The sequence below is a fragment of the Mustela nivalis genome (assembly GCF_964662115.1).
Source record: "Mustela nivalis genome assembly, chromosome: 8".
Taxonomy (NCBI): domain Eukaryota; kingdom Metazoa; phylum Chordata; class Mammalia; order Carnivora; family Mustelidae; genus Mustela; species Mustela nivalis.
The window spans coordinates 68,343,746-68,360,800 of record NC_139027.1 but is presented as its reverse complement, the minus strand read 5'-3'; positions in this window follow the sequence as shown (position 1 = coordinate 68,360,800).

Genomic DNA, 17,055 nt, shown 5'->3' with positions numbered 1-17,055 from the left:
TTTCCTTCTTTCACCAAGATAAGCACTGGTGATGAAGTATTCTTCCCTTGTTCCTGATGAAAATGCTAATAATATTTCACCGTTTGTTTGTTATGATGCAGGATTTTTATTTTATTTCTTGTGATAGAATACACATGCCATAGGACTTAACCATTTTTAAATATACATTTTTAAATGTATAATTCAGTAGCATTAAGTAATTCACAGTGTTGTGCCACTGTCAGCACTATATATTTCCAAAACTTTTTCATCATCCCAATCAAAAGCCCTGTTGATATTCTGAGGAGAGTCTGGGCAGAGGTAACATTTTTTGAAGAGCAACAACATGGATTGGTATGTAGTAGCTCTTCAAAGAAAGTACTGAAGTAACAGGAGCAAGGAACAAGTGCATTTGGTTGACAGGTTTGAGAAATTACCAAAGATATAAAATAAGTTTGTTTCTGAAACATGAGCCAATTAGCAACAGGTGAAGAAAGCAGTACCAAACATCACAGTCTGTAGAGATAAAAAACAAAGACCAAGAGGAACTGAAGCTCATGTGTTTATGAAACTGTAAGTAATTAGTAAATAATGAGGGAGAGGAGTGGATGAAATTGCAAGAAACAAGATTTTAGAAGATTTTAAAAACCACATTAGAGTTGGACTTTATTCTGTCAGTCTCAGAAAATTGACTATTTTTCACCTGTTGCCTTATATGAAAATGTCTGTGTTTTTGGATTGTGTTTATGGTGACACTGTGATGAGAAAGATGTCAGGTAGAGACAGATGGGAATGATGTCCCAGTTGTAAAGCACTGATACAGGACAGAGGGAAATGGAAAATGAAAGGGTGATGCAGCAGGTATTTTGTAATTAGATTCAGTTGCCCCATCTTTGTCCATGGCGCCACACGGTCACTTATTCACATTTCTTCCTCATCTACGTCTTCCCTTTTAAACTATTGCTCTCATTATTCCTCTCGAAGGCACATCTTGGATCATGCAGTCTCTTACTCAAAGCTGTGAATGTTCTTCCATCATAACCTAAAGAAAAATAACCCTAACTTCTTAACTTCACTTTTGAGAATCATCCTGATCTAGTCCCATTACCTTTCTGGACTTGTTAAATTTCTATGTTTACCTTGTGTTGCAATAAAAGTCTCTCTTTTATAAAATAATCAACACAATATACCTTAAATATATACAATTTAAGGTCAGGTTTACTTCAGTAAAACGGGAGGCGAGGATAATAGCTCTTGTGTAAAAAAGGTAGTCTCTCCCACTCTCTGAAACTGTTCTTCATTTTCTTTTTCGTCTTCGTTCATCTTAACAAAATCTTGCAAGTACTAAAAACTCAGTGCAAATATCATGTCTTCAATAAAGTGCATCTCAACGCTCAGTTCTATGTATCCTTTTCTGAATTCTTTGCCCACATTTTTTTAAAAATGTGGGGAATTATTTTATTTATTGTCACACACCACATGTGTCTCTACATGACATTGCCTATGACTTTATTTCATATCCACATCTCTTATAGTACCAATTAGAGTGTCTTTCATAGCTTAGATACTTTAAAATGTTTATTGAATTAATAAACTCATACACCTGTTTGTGTTCCATTACACTTAGTGTAAAATCCAATCTTTTTTAGAACCTAAAATGTTTTCCTGATCTGGGCTCTTTATCTCTATAACATTATCAACCCACCAAATTACCTTTTCACTGGCCATCCACAGCAATATTATGTCCACCTTAGAACTTTTATATTTACAGCTTCCTCTGTACAGATGTTCTACTACCAGGAAAATCCTCAGCTGTTCCTTCTTATTGTTCAGACCTCAACTTCCTCATTAAGGTATTCCCTGACTGTCCCAATATAAATTATCATCATTCCCCCAATTGCCCTCAATTACATCAGGTCTTCTCCTCCTCCTCCCCCTGCCCCTCCTCCTCCTCCTACTCACTAAATCTAAAATGCATAGCTGAAGATGGGTATACAAAATGTGACTTAATAACTTCCTCCTACCAAAGTTAGTTTCTCCCAAACCTACATCAGGGGGTCAGCTGATCAAATTATTTTAGAGGGATAACCCGTTTTTAAGGGTTCATGAAATATCCAATGAGCATAGTGATCAAATCAGATTTTCCCACTTGTAACCCACCTTTCGTCTGAAATTCCCAAATCAATTATCTTTCCATTTGAGGGGATATACTAATATGACTTAAAAAGCAGTTCCAAGAACTGGTTTTCTTGACAGGTTAAAATTATGTATATTAAGCATAATATATTTTTGCAATTTTGCTATTTCTCTCCCATTTTCAAATGTTATATTATCCCTTTAAATATAAGTATTTCTAATGCTCTATAAATATTTTAGAATATTAAATCATGTAACCTCTTACCTTTTTCAAGAGTCTTAATCAGATTGTGGAATTACAAATCATGTGCAAAAATTTGGTCGGACTTAGGTGATAATATCTGATAGTGATAATATCTGTGATTAATGAATCTTAGAAGAGAAGGTGAAGAAAATCACATTTTTTTAACCCCTCTGAAAATTCCTTCTGTGAGAGCAATAACACATACTATATAGCAAATATACTCTATATCCTTCTCTGTTTTAAACCAACAAAAATAAAATAAAGGGCATCCAAACATTACATTAACAATCCAAAGGTTAATACTTAATAACTATAGGTGCTTTTATGGACACAAACAATTTTAATGGGCACTAAGCATTATGCACATTTTCTCTTATTTAATTTTTATAATTTCTCAGTTAATTTGTATTATTAATAAATTACCTTTAATTTTTCATTTTTTTAGTTGGAATATAGTTGACATAAAATGTTACATTAGTTGCAGGTGTACAACTTAGATTTGACAACTTTATATATTATGGTGTGCTCATCACAAGTATAGCTACCATCTGTCCTCTACCATTGCTATTACAGTATCATTGGCTATATTCCTTATGCTATGCCTTTTATTCCCATGACTTATTCATTCCATAACTGGAAATTTTTATCTTCCACTCCCTTTCACCCATTTTTCTCAAGCCCTTATCCCTCTTCCCGCTGGCAACCATCAGTCTATTCTCTGTATTCATGTCTGATTCTGCTTTTTGTTTACTCATTTGTTTGTTTTGGGTTTTTTTAGATTCTACATCTGAGTGGAATCATATGATATTTGTCTTCTTTTTTTTGTTGTTGTTAAAGATTTTATTTATTTATTTATTTGACAGAGAGAGAGAGAGATCACAAGTAGGCAGAGAGGTAGAGGGGGAGAAGGAAGCAGGCCCCCTGCTGAGCAGGGAGCCCAATGCAGGGCTCTATCTGAGGACCCCAAGATCATGACCTGAGCCAAAGACAGAGGCTTAACCCACTGAGCCACTCAGGTGCCCCAATATTTGTCTTTTTCTAACTTATTTCACTTATCATAATACCCTCTAGATCCATTCATGTTGTCTCAAATGACACAATCTCATCTTTTTATGGCTGTATAATATCCCACTATATATATTCATATATATGTGTAAATATATATATAGACATACATATAGACATAGATACACATACACCACATTTTCCTTATCCATTCATCTACTGATGGAGACAGGTTGCTTCCATATCTTGGCTATTGTAAATAATGCTGCAGTAAACATAGGGGTACATGGATTAGTGTTTTTGTTTTCTCTGGGTAAGTACCCAATAGTGGAATTACTGGATCCTAAGATAGTTGTATTTTTAATTTTTGAGGAACCGCCATACTATTTTCCAGAGTGGTAGGACCAGTTTGTATTCCCACCATTCTCCATATCTTCACCAACACTTGTTATTTCTTGTCATTTTTATTTTAGCCACTGTAACTGGTATAAGGTGATATCTCATTGTGGTCTCAACAGGTATAAAGTGATATCTCATTGTGCATTTCCCTGATAAGAAATGATGTTGAGTGTCTTGACATGAAGAAACTAAGGCCTAGAGAGGTTTTTAAAAGTGCCAAAATAATAAAATAATATTTGATAATTTTGTCAGTGATAGGGAAGCCTTTCTTCTTTAAGATCCATGCTCTTAACCATCACCCCATACTGTAATTTTACTAACTGTGCCAGCTAAGAAGAGGAATGTTGTAACCTTCCAAAGGTCAAAGGTGCTTACCCACAGTTCTGGTTATTATGGAACAGTCCAGCAGCCTACAACCAGCCTATAAGACCAGGCCGCATGATAGAACTCAGGGTCTTTCATTATCCTAATACATAATACATACTTTTGTGAACACGTAGTATTTGTCTAGGCTATGTTTCACTTACAATCCTTTATAACCTTTAGTATAAGTCTATGAAATGTGCAGGGATTTTCAAATTTTACCTGGTCAACCCCAATGCTAAATAACTACTAAGAAGCTTGTGATTTTAGGAGGGAAATCAGTGTATGCTGATTGATACCACAGCAATATATATACTCGTGTGTTTGTTTGTGTGTATAAATGCTTCTTAAAGTTGATGACAACAATAAAATTTGAGTATTACCATTTCAGTTTTACGAAGGTAAGCAATAAAGAATGACATAGACCTTCAGTGAAGGGCTAAATAAAAGAGAAGCAGATAATAAACAATACAGTGGGGGAGAGTTCACACTCCACTGGGCTGGACGGAGAAGTTTGTCTGTGCATGGATGTTTAGCTGGGTCTGAAAAGGCCATTTCAGAGACAGGCACAGTTTAAAAGGAGGTACAGAAATGGGAGAAGTCATATTATACCATACAGTTAGTTGCTTTAGAGAAGGAAATGCTACAAACATGGATGACAGAGAATCTGCTTTGTTCTTTAATTTGTTTAGGTCTTTTAAACTATTTTTTAAACAAAGAAATTCAGAATTTCCTGATGTGATATGCGTAAACTGAAATATCAATCACTTTTAATATCTTCAATACCACCTTTCCTCCAAAATGTATCTTCCTATAGAGTTTTTTTAAATATTTTATTTATTTATTTGACAGAGAGAGATCACAAGTAGGCAGAGAGGCAGGCAGAGAGAGGGAGAAGCGGGCTCCCTGTTGAGCAGAGAGCCCGATGTGGGGTTCAATCCCAGGACCCTGAGATCATGACCTGAGCTGAAGGCAGAGGCTTAACCCACTGAGCCACCAGGTGCCCTCTTCCTACAAAGTTTTAAAAATGAAAATAAAATTGCTTATTATTATTGAATCATCAAGCTCTCCTACCTTGACTTCTGATTGATCAAGTAGTTTGAAAAATAGCATTATGGAACAAGCAAAAATGATTATAAATTTTCTCCTATTTTTATTTTTATTTTATTTTTTTAAAGATTTTATTTATTTATTTGACAGAGATCACAAGTAGGCAGAGAGGCAGACAGAGAGAGAGAGAGAAAGAAGCAGGATCCCTGCTGATCAGAGAGCCCGATGCAGCAGGACCCTGGGATCATAACCCACTGAGCCACTCACGCTCCCCAATTTTCTCCTATTTTTAGTAAAATAATTGAGTTGATTTATGTTTTAATTATCTGTGTTATTTTGTATAGTGGATTGGAAGAGCATTTCCCCTGAATTACAAATAAAAAAATACTGCAGGCTTGGTGAGTCAAATAAATGGTTAATACAGAATAGTCTGGGATACACTTAATACTAAATTGGATAGAAGTACAATCGACACGTGAAAGATAAAAGTAGTCAATTGACACCAAAAACACTGAGATTAACAAGAATTTTATAATGATCATTATGAAATGCTTTAAGAAGCAGTTGCAAATCCTTTTGAAACAAATGAAAAAAACAGAAAATCTTAGAAAAGAAATATAAATTATAAAGAAGAAACAAAGGGAAATTTTAGACCTGAAATATATAATAAGCAAAGAAAAACCTCACTGGATTGCCTCAAAGTAGAGACTACATAGGATAAAATCAGTAAACTTGAGGAAAGGGCAATAATCTACTTAACTTGAATAGAGTTGTTATCATTAAACAAATTCAATTTGTATATAATTTGTATATAACAAATTTGTTACGAAACTCCTCCCTCACCAAAACAAAAACAAAAAACAATAACAACTACAAAAACAAAAATCCTCTAGGCTTACATATTTTCACTGGAGAATTTAAAGAATTAACACAAATTTATACTATATCAGTAAATAGAAGAGGAGGGAATATTTTCTACTCACTTTGAGGCCAATATTTCCTGTTACCAAAACCACATAAATACAGTACAAAAAAAAAAAAAGGAAACCATAAACCAATAGCTGCCATAAATTTAGGTGCCAGAATTCTAAACAAAATATCAGTAAATTGAATCCATCATGGTATAAATGTCCAATGGGGGTTGATCTCAAGTATGCAAGGCAAGTTCTTCTTCTTCTTCTTTTTTTTTTAAATCAATCAACATGGTTCTCCATAACAGCAGACTAAAAAAGAAAACTTAAATGATCCTATCATATAATGCAGAAAAAGCATTTGACAAGGGTGTCCAATGGCTCAGTTGGTTGAATATCTGACTCTTCATTTTGGCTCAGGTGATGATCTCAGGGCAGTGCAATAGAGCCCCACTCCAGACTTCACCCTCACTGGGGAGTTGGGTTCAGATTCTCCCTCTCCCTCTGTCCGCTCCCCACCCCCTAGGGCTTTTTCTCTCTTTCTCAAAAACAAAACAATACAAAACAAAAAACCCCCCAAAAAACAAAAAAGAAAGAAAGAAAGAAAAAAAGGGTTTGGCAGAATCCAATACCTATTCCTGATAAAAGTTTTCAGCAACCTATCAATAAAGGAGAACTTGCTCAACTGGTAAAGATTATTTACCAAAAACCTAGTGTTTGCTTCATCTTACCTAATGGTGACAGACTTCTTTACCTCTCAAGTTGAGAATAAAACATGGACTTGCGCTGTCATCATTCTTATTTAACATAGCACTGCAATCTCTAGACGGCATTATAAGGCAAGAAAAGGAAAGAAAATCCATGTAATTGGAAAGGAAGAAATAAAACTATTTGTGGATTACATAATTGTATATGTAGTGGTTGGTAGGGTTTAGACTAGGGAAGGAGCATGTGATGGTAGTTCTAGGAGGTTATTCATGTAATAAAATTGCTTAAAAGTATATATACCTCCTCATATAACCGCATTTATAATTGGTAAAATCTGCATAAGCTCTGTGGATATTACTAATGCCAATTACCTGGTTTTAGTATATTATGTTATGATATATTATTTTATATGTCAATATTGGGAGAGGCTTGGAAAAGGTTGCAAACAACTAATCTAATTTCTTTGCAACTTCCTGTGAATCTATAAGTATTTCAAAATAAAAACTTTTTTCTTAAAAGGCTGATTACATCATAAACAGCATAGAGTTAACCTTTCTACAGTGAAGGTTTAATCAGGTATAAATTAATTGCTTTGCTGTCTTTACTAAATCATAGTAGAGTATCTTTAGTATACTCTTAGTATTTATCACATACCTACAGTCTCTCTGTCCTTCCAGCACATATTGCCCCATGTTATGCGAGAAATTATTTAAAAATCAAAATATTTTGATATAATGGAATAACATTTTGTTCTCATTTTTAAACTCATGCTTTCAAAACTATAAACCTGGTTATCTCTATGGATTATTATACTTCAGAAAAATTCTCAATTGGTGACCTCCATTTTCTTATTAGAAAAGGAAGGTAATTTTGAGGACCTATCTCAGTATCTTTGGACTGCTATAACAAAATATTTCAAACTGGGTGCTGATAATACAGTTCTGGAAGCTCAAAGTTCAAGATCAGGGTGCTGGCATACTTGGGTTCTAGTGAAGGCCCTCTTCTGGCTTACAAACTGCCTACTTCTTATTAGGTCCTCAGATGAAGGAAAGGGTGATGATCTCTCCAGGATCTCCTTTATAAGGACACTCATTCCTATCATGAGGACTCTGCACTCATGTCCTAATCACTTTACAAAAGCCCCGCCTCCTAATAACATCATGCTGGGCATTAGGTGTTCAGCATATGAATTTGGGGCCAACACCAACCTTCAAGCTATAGCAGGACTGTTCCAACCTTCACTGTTAGAAATAGCATAAGGACATACAGGTGGTGAGAACTGTAGAAAAAAAAAAAAATTGAGGGAAAGAAAAAAGTGGTTTGTAATACTTGACTCCTGGAGAAGCAACCTTAATTATCTTAGGCAAAGTTTCCATACTTCATCTTTTCAAATATGAAACTATTTCTCTTTCCCTGAAATATGAGTAGCAGGTCAATCTGAAAACAAACAAGAAGTTTACTGCTGATCTGTCACATTTTTCTTTGAGTGCAATTGAAGAACTGAGAGAGTGCTAGGGGCTTGGCAGCTGGGCTCTTGTCAGCAAACAATCTCTTGCTTGGTTGGCAAGATTAAAAATGGTTATTGCCTTAGGAAGTAAAGGGTAGCCTGGAGGAAATGGCCTGGAGGAAACTAAAATGCAGCACTGTAAAATCAATAACATTGCTGAAAGAAGGTTATTTAGTCAGCAGAGGACCTTTGGAAGATCTTTTTGTTCAGGAGGTGTAGTAGCTGTAGTGACAAGTTACAAAGTAAACAAGCTCTCAAAAATTTTAAAAAAATATTTTGAATGTCAGCACTTATTTTCTACCATGATACTACAGTATCCTAAGAGATAAAGAAACTGGCCTTTCTTGTCTTACTCTTGTTATTAATTCCTTAGGTGTAATAATATATTCATCTAATACTACATTGGTTTACTAAGTTACATTTGTGGGATTTCATTTTCTTAGAGGATGCACATGTCTTCTTGGTTAGAATCTTATACCAATCTGTCTAACTTAAACCTGAACTTCAGGTATAATTTTTAAGAAAAGCAAAACCAGAAAACAAAGTTAAGGGTCAAATATTTCTTGTCACTGAAGAAAGTGTACAAGTGAAGAAAATTGTTTCTGTAAGCATAGCAATCCATGAGTATAGATGGATGAAACACTAAAGTTACCCCTTAACAATAAAGTAAAGGGTAGTAAAGTAGGGACCAGCAATTGAGAATCCCATGTGAACCCAAGAGTTATTTGCTGATTAGTATGAGGCCTTGTTTGACCACACCTAAAAGACGTAAGAAGCCATTGAAACATGTCTGTGAAAGTTTCATACATGCTATGTAATGACGACAAAATAAAAGATCATGAAGAATGCCCAGAATATACTGGAACCATCTCAACTGTAATGGTTGAGCAATGCCTTCAAAATAACCATTAGCTCAAGATCCATGATTAGGATGAATCAGCTGACCAGTATGAAAACAGCAGACATGACATCTGTTAATACAGGAGAGGCAATGAAAGAAAAATCAGTGTCACGCAGTCTGTACTTATGTATCCTAGCGCCAAGGGCTCTATTTCTATCCACAAAATCCTATAGAAAGATAGGGAACAAAATAAAGGTATGCGAATAGATTGATGTAAACTCATCATCCTGCCTCAGAAACTATCACCAGATCCAACAGCTGAATGCTTTTTACTGAGAAGAGATTTTAAATAGAATATGTGAATGAATATATAGAAGTAATATACATACATATAAATTCAGTTAAATGTGAGAAATAACTGTGAAGCCTATTTGATTGCTGTGAGATGTGGAGTATTTCTTTTTCTTGCAATTTTTTAAGTCCCTGCTTTGACGATGAGCTTCAGCAATAGGTCTCTGAAGAAATAGGAAAGAAGAAAATCCATTTCGGGAGACTGTAATCCTCCAGCTATTCTAGTCTCTTCAGTGGATTTGTGGTTATATGAAATGCCAGGAACTTAATGTTAGAGTTAGGATCTTTTTAAGGGCCCTATATTGATGTGTAATTACAAGGCTAAGAGGGACTAGCTGTTTATAATTTTATTCTAAAACTTATTGCAAACACAAGAAATAAATGCCAAATGAAGACTAAATTCATCTAGTAAAAGTGTTCAGAATATTTACTAAAGTGTCACTAGAAACTGTGACCATTAATCTAATCTTGGCACTATATGCTATTTGTTGATGAAGAAGAATATACAGTCTTTCAGTTATTTGGAAATCATATATCTGATAAGGGACTTATATTTAAAATATATAAAATCCTACAATTAATTTAATAAAAGATGAATAACCCAATTTAAAAATGGGCAAAGGATCTCATGAAAGAAATTGAGGAAGACACAAAGAAATGGGAAAATGTTCCATGCTCCTGGATTGGAAGAATAAATATTGTGAAAATGTCTATGCTACCCTAAAGCAATCTACACATTTAATGCAATCCCTATCAAAGTACCATCCATCTTTTTCAAAGAAATGGAACAAATAATCCTAAAATTTATATGGAACCAGAAAAGACCTCGAATAGCAAAAGGGATATTGAAAAAGAAAGCCAAAGTTGGTGGCATCACAATTCCGGACTTCAAGCTCTATTACAAAGCTGTCATCATCAAGATAGCATGGTACTGGCACAGAATAGAAAGCCCAGAAATAGACCCTCAACTCTATGGTCAACTAATCTTCGACAAAGCAGGAAAGAATGTCCAATGGAAAAAAGACAGCCTCTTCAATAAATGGTGTTGGGAAAATTGGACAGCCACATGCAGAAAAATGAAATTGGACCATTTCCTTACACCACACACAAAAATAGACTCAAGTTGGATGAAGGAACTCAATGTGAGAAAGGAATCCATCAAAATCCTTGAGGGGAACACAGGCAGCAGCCTCTTCGACCTCAGCTGCAGCAATATCTTCCTAGGAACATCACCAAAGGCAAGGGAAGCAAGGGCAAAAATGAACTATTGGGATTTTATCAAGATCAAAAGCTTTTGCACAGCAAAGGAAACAGTTAACAAAACCAAAAGACAACTGAAAGAATGGGAGAAGATATTTGCAAATGACATATCAGATAAAGGACTAGTGTCCAAAATCTATAGAGAATTTAGCAAACTCAACACCCAAAGAACAAATAATCCAATCAAGAAATGGGCAGAGGACATGAACAGACATTTCTGCAGAGAAGACAGCCAGATGGCCAACAGACACATGAAAAAGTGCTCCATATCACTTGGCATCAGGGAAATACAAATCAAAACCACAATGAGTTATAACCTCACACCAGTCAGAATGGGTAAAATTAACAAGTCAGGAAATGACAGATGCTGACGAGGATGTGGAGAAAGGGGAACCCTCCTACACTGTTGGTGGGAATGCAAGCTGGTACAACCACTCTGGAAAACAGCATGGAGGTTCCTCAAAATGTTGAAAATATAACTACCCTATGACCCAGCAATTGCACTACTGGGTATTTACCCTAAAGATACAAACGTAGTGATCCAAAGGGGCATGTGCATCTGAATGTTTATAGCAGCAATGTCCACGATAGCCAAACTATGGAAAGAACCTAGATGTCCATCAACAGATGAATGGATCAAGAAGATGTGGTGTATATAAATGATGGAATACTATGCAGCCATCAAAAGAAATGAAATCTTGCCATTTGCAACAATGTGGATGGAACTAGAGGGTATCATGCTTAGCAAAATAAGTCAAGCAGAGAAAGACAACTATCATATGATCACCCTGATATGAGGAAGTGGTGATGCAACATGGGGGGTTAAGGGGGTAGGAGAAGAATAAATGAAACAGGATGGGATTGGGAGGGAGACAAACCATAAGTGACTCTTAATCTCACAAAACAAACTGATGGTTGCTGGGGGAAGGGGGGTTGGGAGAGGGGGGGTGGGGTTATGGGCATTGGGCAGGGTATGTGCTATGGTGAGTGCTGTGAAGTGTGTAAACCTGGCAATTCACAGACCTGTACCCCTGGGGATAAAAATATATTTTATGTTTATAAAAAATTAAAAATTAGAAAAAATGGGCAAAGGATCTGAATAAACATTTTTATGAGGAAGGTATATAAGTGGCCAATAAGCCCATAAAAAATACTCAACCCTAGTAGTCATCAAGGAAATGCAGATGAGAAACAAAATGAAATGCCATTTCACACCCATTAAGATGATTCTAATCAAGAAGGTATTTAATAACAAATGTTGAATATGTGGAAAAATTAGAACCCTTATACCATGCTGATGGGGATGTCAAATGATGCAATCACTTTGGCTGTAAAATGATGGCTTTTCCTCAAAATGTTAAAAATACACTTTCCATATGATCTAGCAAGTATACTCCTATTTATATCTGCAGGAGAAATAAAACACAGAAGCTTGAATATAAATGTATATAAACAACATTATTCATAATAGTCAAAAGACAGAAACAAACCAAATGTCCATCAGCTAACAAATGGTTAAAGAAAATATGGTATATACATGTAATAGTAATGGTATAGTATTTGGTCATAGAAAGTAATAACATAGTAATATATGTTACAATATGGATGAATCTTGAAAACATTAGGTTAAGTTAAAGAAGCCACTCATAAAATACCACATATGACATGATATTCCATTCATATAAAAGGTCCAGAATATAGAAATCCATAGAGACAGAAAGTAGATTAGTCCTTATAGGGCTGGGGGAAGGGGAAATAGGAAAAGTGATAAAAGTATGGGTTTTGGGTTTTGTTTTTTTGTTTTTTTTGAGGTGCTTAATATGAACCAAATCTGACTGTGATGGTGGTTGTACATATCTGTGAGTATACTAGAAAATATTAAATTGTATACCTTAAATGGTTTAGGGAATTATAGGGCATGTGAATTATACTTCAATAAACCTGCCAAAGGAGCAAAAGAAGGAGGAAGATGTTGTCCGAGAAGATGAGGATGACAAAAGAAAAATCTGTAGCCACTCAGTTAATTCCTAGCATTATCCACACTTTGGTTCTGATATTGTGGGGTGGAGGGAAAGAAAGACATGCTCTGCCCAGCCAGGCAAATGCATGAAAACACAGCAACATGAAATGAGGAAAAGATCTCATCCTTTATAAACCAAAAATGACTCACTGACACGAACAAATGTGATAATGCCTTCATATCAGGTAACAAAAGACAGGAAAGAAATAGAATTACAGTATTTGATCAAGCACTGAACTCTAAAATATGTAGAGACATTTAGTATCAGAGACAGTCAATGCAGAAAAATGTTGAATGCTACAAATCTATCATGATTCCATAAACAGTTGCAGTCAATTATAATTCACTTGCAGTGCTAAACTACTTTTTTTTTGTTTTGACTCATTAGAAGATATGTTTCTTGCACTCTCAATTAGGTTTTCAATGGATGTATAACAAAGTAAGAATTCTGAGACCAGAAATTGTTTTTTAAAAAATTAAATGAACTAATTCCTAGTTAATTACAATAGAGGTATGACAATTTATTGAGCGAGTAGATAATATAAATGTATTGAAACATAATGAATATTTCTCTGAACTTCATTAGGCTTTCATATACTCATTTCTATTTAATTATAACTAAATCACCAACATTTATTGCCGAGTTAGAAACACTTTGAAATAATAGCATGGTTAATACTGAATTAAAGCACGATCCAATGGAAGTCTCTACATAAAAACAAATGAATTAACTAGGAATAAATTTGTCACTGTAAGTACTAGAAGAGTTATTATAATTATGTCATTATTTCAATATGATATGCAGAAACATTTTAGAATTTGTAGGCTCAAAAGAGGGGGCATATTTAAAAAGTTAATTTTGCTGTCCTATGTGGTTTCTCATGTCAGTAAAGTATTTCTCTTTAGGCCATTTGTCATTTGAGCCATTTTGTACTGAATTCTCCTGGCCCCTAACTGAATTGGCCCCAGGTTTCAAGAGTTACAGATGAAAATGAAGCATAAGGAATTAAAGTCCTTGGATTAAAAATATTCATTATAATAATGAAAATCAAGACATGTCATACAAGGCTGAAGAAAGTTTCAATTTATTTTTTCCCCTATAAAAATATTCCATTTATAAGAAATTTATTTCTTCACATACTAAGTTTATGAGAAATACATGAATAAGAGAGTGATTGTAAATTGATGTGTCCCATTCTGATTTTTTTTTCAAAATATGGTATATTTTGCAGCAAACTTACCATAATGTGGCAAACACACTACTGATTTCCAAGACTTACATTTTCTATGATAATTTTCCTTCATTAGTATTTTGAGAAGCATTTTGCTAAGTTGACCAAGATTTGCAGCTATTTCATTTATTTGAACTCAGACTTTAACATGAATTTTTTCTCTTTCTTTTTGATCCTTTCTAACATAGCACTACCATACTGGGCACATTGTATGTCTAAAAAAAAATATTGGCATTTAATTGATTGTCTCAATTATTAATAGGTGGGATTTGGAATACAAATGTGCAGCTTTAAACTCCGGCTACAATCTCTGTGAGGTGGCAAAGCCCCCATCAGTCAAAGACTACAAGGATCTGGGTGGCATATTTCATATAAGGGGTTCTCTGTCCTCCTTGGTCTCTTGCATCTAGATGCTTCCACTTGGACATCTCTGTCATCTGGGGTGAATATTCTCTTTTGTCTTCCTCAATAATATCCAGCTTGCTGCCCTTGTTAACTGTCTGATTTGTATCCAGATGTGACTGTTGTTGAGACCCAGACTCCCTCACATCTCTTCTTGTATCTTTGACTTGGAATCTTAAAGATTAACTGCATCCCTTAGATTAGGAGTCCTTCTCCTGGCATTCTCTTTCTCCATCCATCTCTTGAATGTTTACTCAACATGAAGCCCAGACTCAAACATGATAACCATGGCAAGTTTATTCCCTCTTCTCTACTACTCTACTTATCACTGCACTTCTAAATCAAAGCAAGCCCATTAAATACAATGGCATAATATATATTTAGGTAGGAATATCACAACTAGATTGGGAGGTCTTCAGAATTTGTTCATTGCCTTTGATCTTGAAATCCTGTCAGGCAATGTCAAATGAATTTGAATTGCAAATAGAGGAAAAAAACACGAGGCAAAAGCATTTGTGAGGCTTAGAAAAATACAAAGAACCAGATAGGACAATTCGGAAAGTTTGCTTTTCCTGTGTTTGATAGAACTGAATAAAGTGAAACTCAAAGGATAAAGAAGTTATGGTAAGCACCCCAGACACAGTGAGTTAATGGGGTAATAATAAATGAATGAGAGGACTCTTAATGTCACTAGAAGATAGTCCCTTCAAATGTAATTCAAAAAAATCTAAAATATAGTATGAAGCACATGTAGTTGTTACTAACATATGTGGACATTTATCTTCCCCTTTAACCTCTCATACTTGATTAAGTAGATCTTTCCACTAATATACACGACTTTGTTTTCATATTGTAGTTATGTTTCCAGTTGCTAGAATACCTTTCTAGATTGAAATAATGACCCAGTGTCCAGGTATGGGATCACTTATCCTCTAGCACTGTGTAGCTAATAGGAGATGTAGCAGGAAAGAGGGAAGAAACAAATTCTAATACATCTAAATTGTAGCCTTTAAGGGTAGTTTTCTATGTATCTTGAGATATTGGTGGGTAAATTTGCATAGATACCTCCTTGAAACTTTGCTATTTGGATACCTCAGATACAAATAATCTGCCTTTCTTCTTTGAAAGAAAATAAAAAGTAAGCATTCAGAACATAACCATTAGTCTGCTACCATGTAAATATTTCTAGATCCTTTGCCTTTCCAAATTTGCTTACCAGAAATGCAAGATAAACTACTAAAAAATATATCTCACCTAAACACACCCCTTTATCTGTTTGGTCTATAACTTATTTTTGTTGTGTTCAAAAAAATATATTCTACCTTCGTGAGAAAAATAAATCAATTCTAAAAAGAAGTAAAAGAAGAAGCATTATAATTATGAACTAAGCCTTAGAATTCAAATCTGTCAATCTGGTTCAGCGACCCATAGAAAATTACTTAACTTCTTTTAAATCTCTTCTGTAAAATGAAGATACTACCTGTATTGAAAGATTGTTGTGAGAATTACATAATGCAAATAAAGAGAGAATTATCACTACTCTGTGGTAAGTATTCAGTGATTGCCCATTATATTTATTATTCTTAATGGGTCTCCAGCATAGACAACTGCCACAGTATCACCTCATTTTTGCTAAATGTGTGTGTGTGTGTGTGTGTGTGTGTGTGTGACACACACATGCTAGAAATGTGTGTGAGTGTATATGTGTATATACATATATATATACACACATATATATATACATATTTCTAGAATTAGAAAACACAGGCCTAGGAATATTAATCATATTCTATTTATTAAAATATAATTTCTATAACTTTTCATTTAATGTAATTTCAAATTTATAGTTATTTGACAAGAACAGTACCAAGGACTGCCATATACACTTTATACAGATTCACCAGTTGTGTATATTTCGCCCTGTTGGGCTGATGATTCTTTTTCTGTCTTTGCCTGTGTGAATATATATGGTTTTAGAAAATAATTACATATAATATATTGTTTATTTTATATATAATTATTAGTTATATATAATATTTATGTAATAATAGTTTAGAAAATACTTATGTAACATTTACATAAATATTTCCTAAACCTTTTGAGAATACTTTGCATACATTGTGATGCAGTGCCCCAAAAAGCTATAATGTGTATTTCCTAAGAAACTGAATATTCTCTTACAGAACCAAACTACACTTAAAATCAGTGGTTTACCATTTATACAATTCTATTACCAAATCCATACTCAATGTTCAAATTGTATCTCTTGTACCAGTAATATCCTTGTGTTTTTATTTTAGTTCACCCCAAGTCTAAGAACTTCTATGGCCTCCATTAATCTGACACTACACGTTAGCTCTTCTTTGTCTATATGTTTTTTATGTTTTGTTTATAGACACGGACATTTTGAAGACTAAAGATGAGTTATTTTGTAGAACATCATTCAGTTTAGGTTCTGAAATTTCCTATGATTAGATTATTATACATTTTTGCCAGGAATACTGCAGAATTGATGCTATTCCCTTCTTAGTGTATCATCGCACATTATTGATTATCTTAGTTTTGATCACTAGGGTAAGCTGGTGTCTGCCAGGTTTTTCCACTTTACAGTTACTGATTTTTTCTTGGATTTAATAAAAGACTTTTG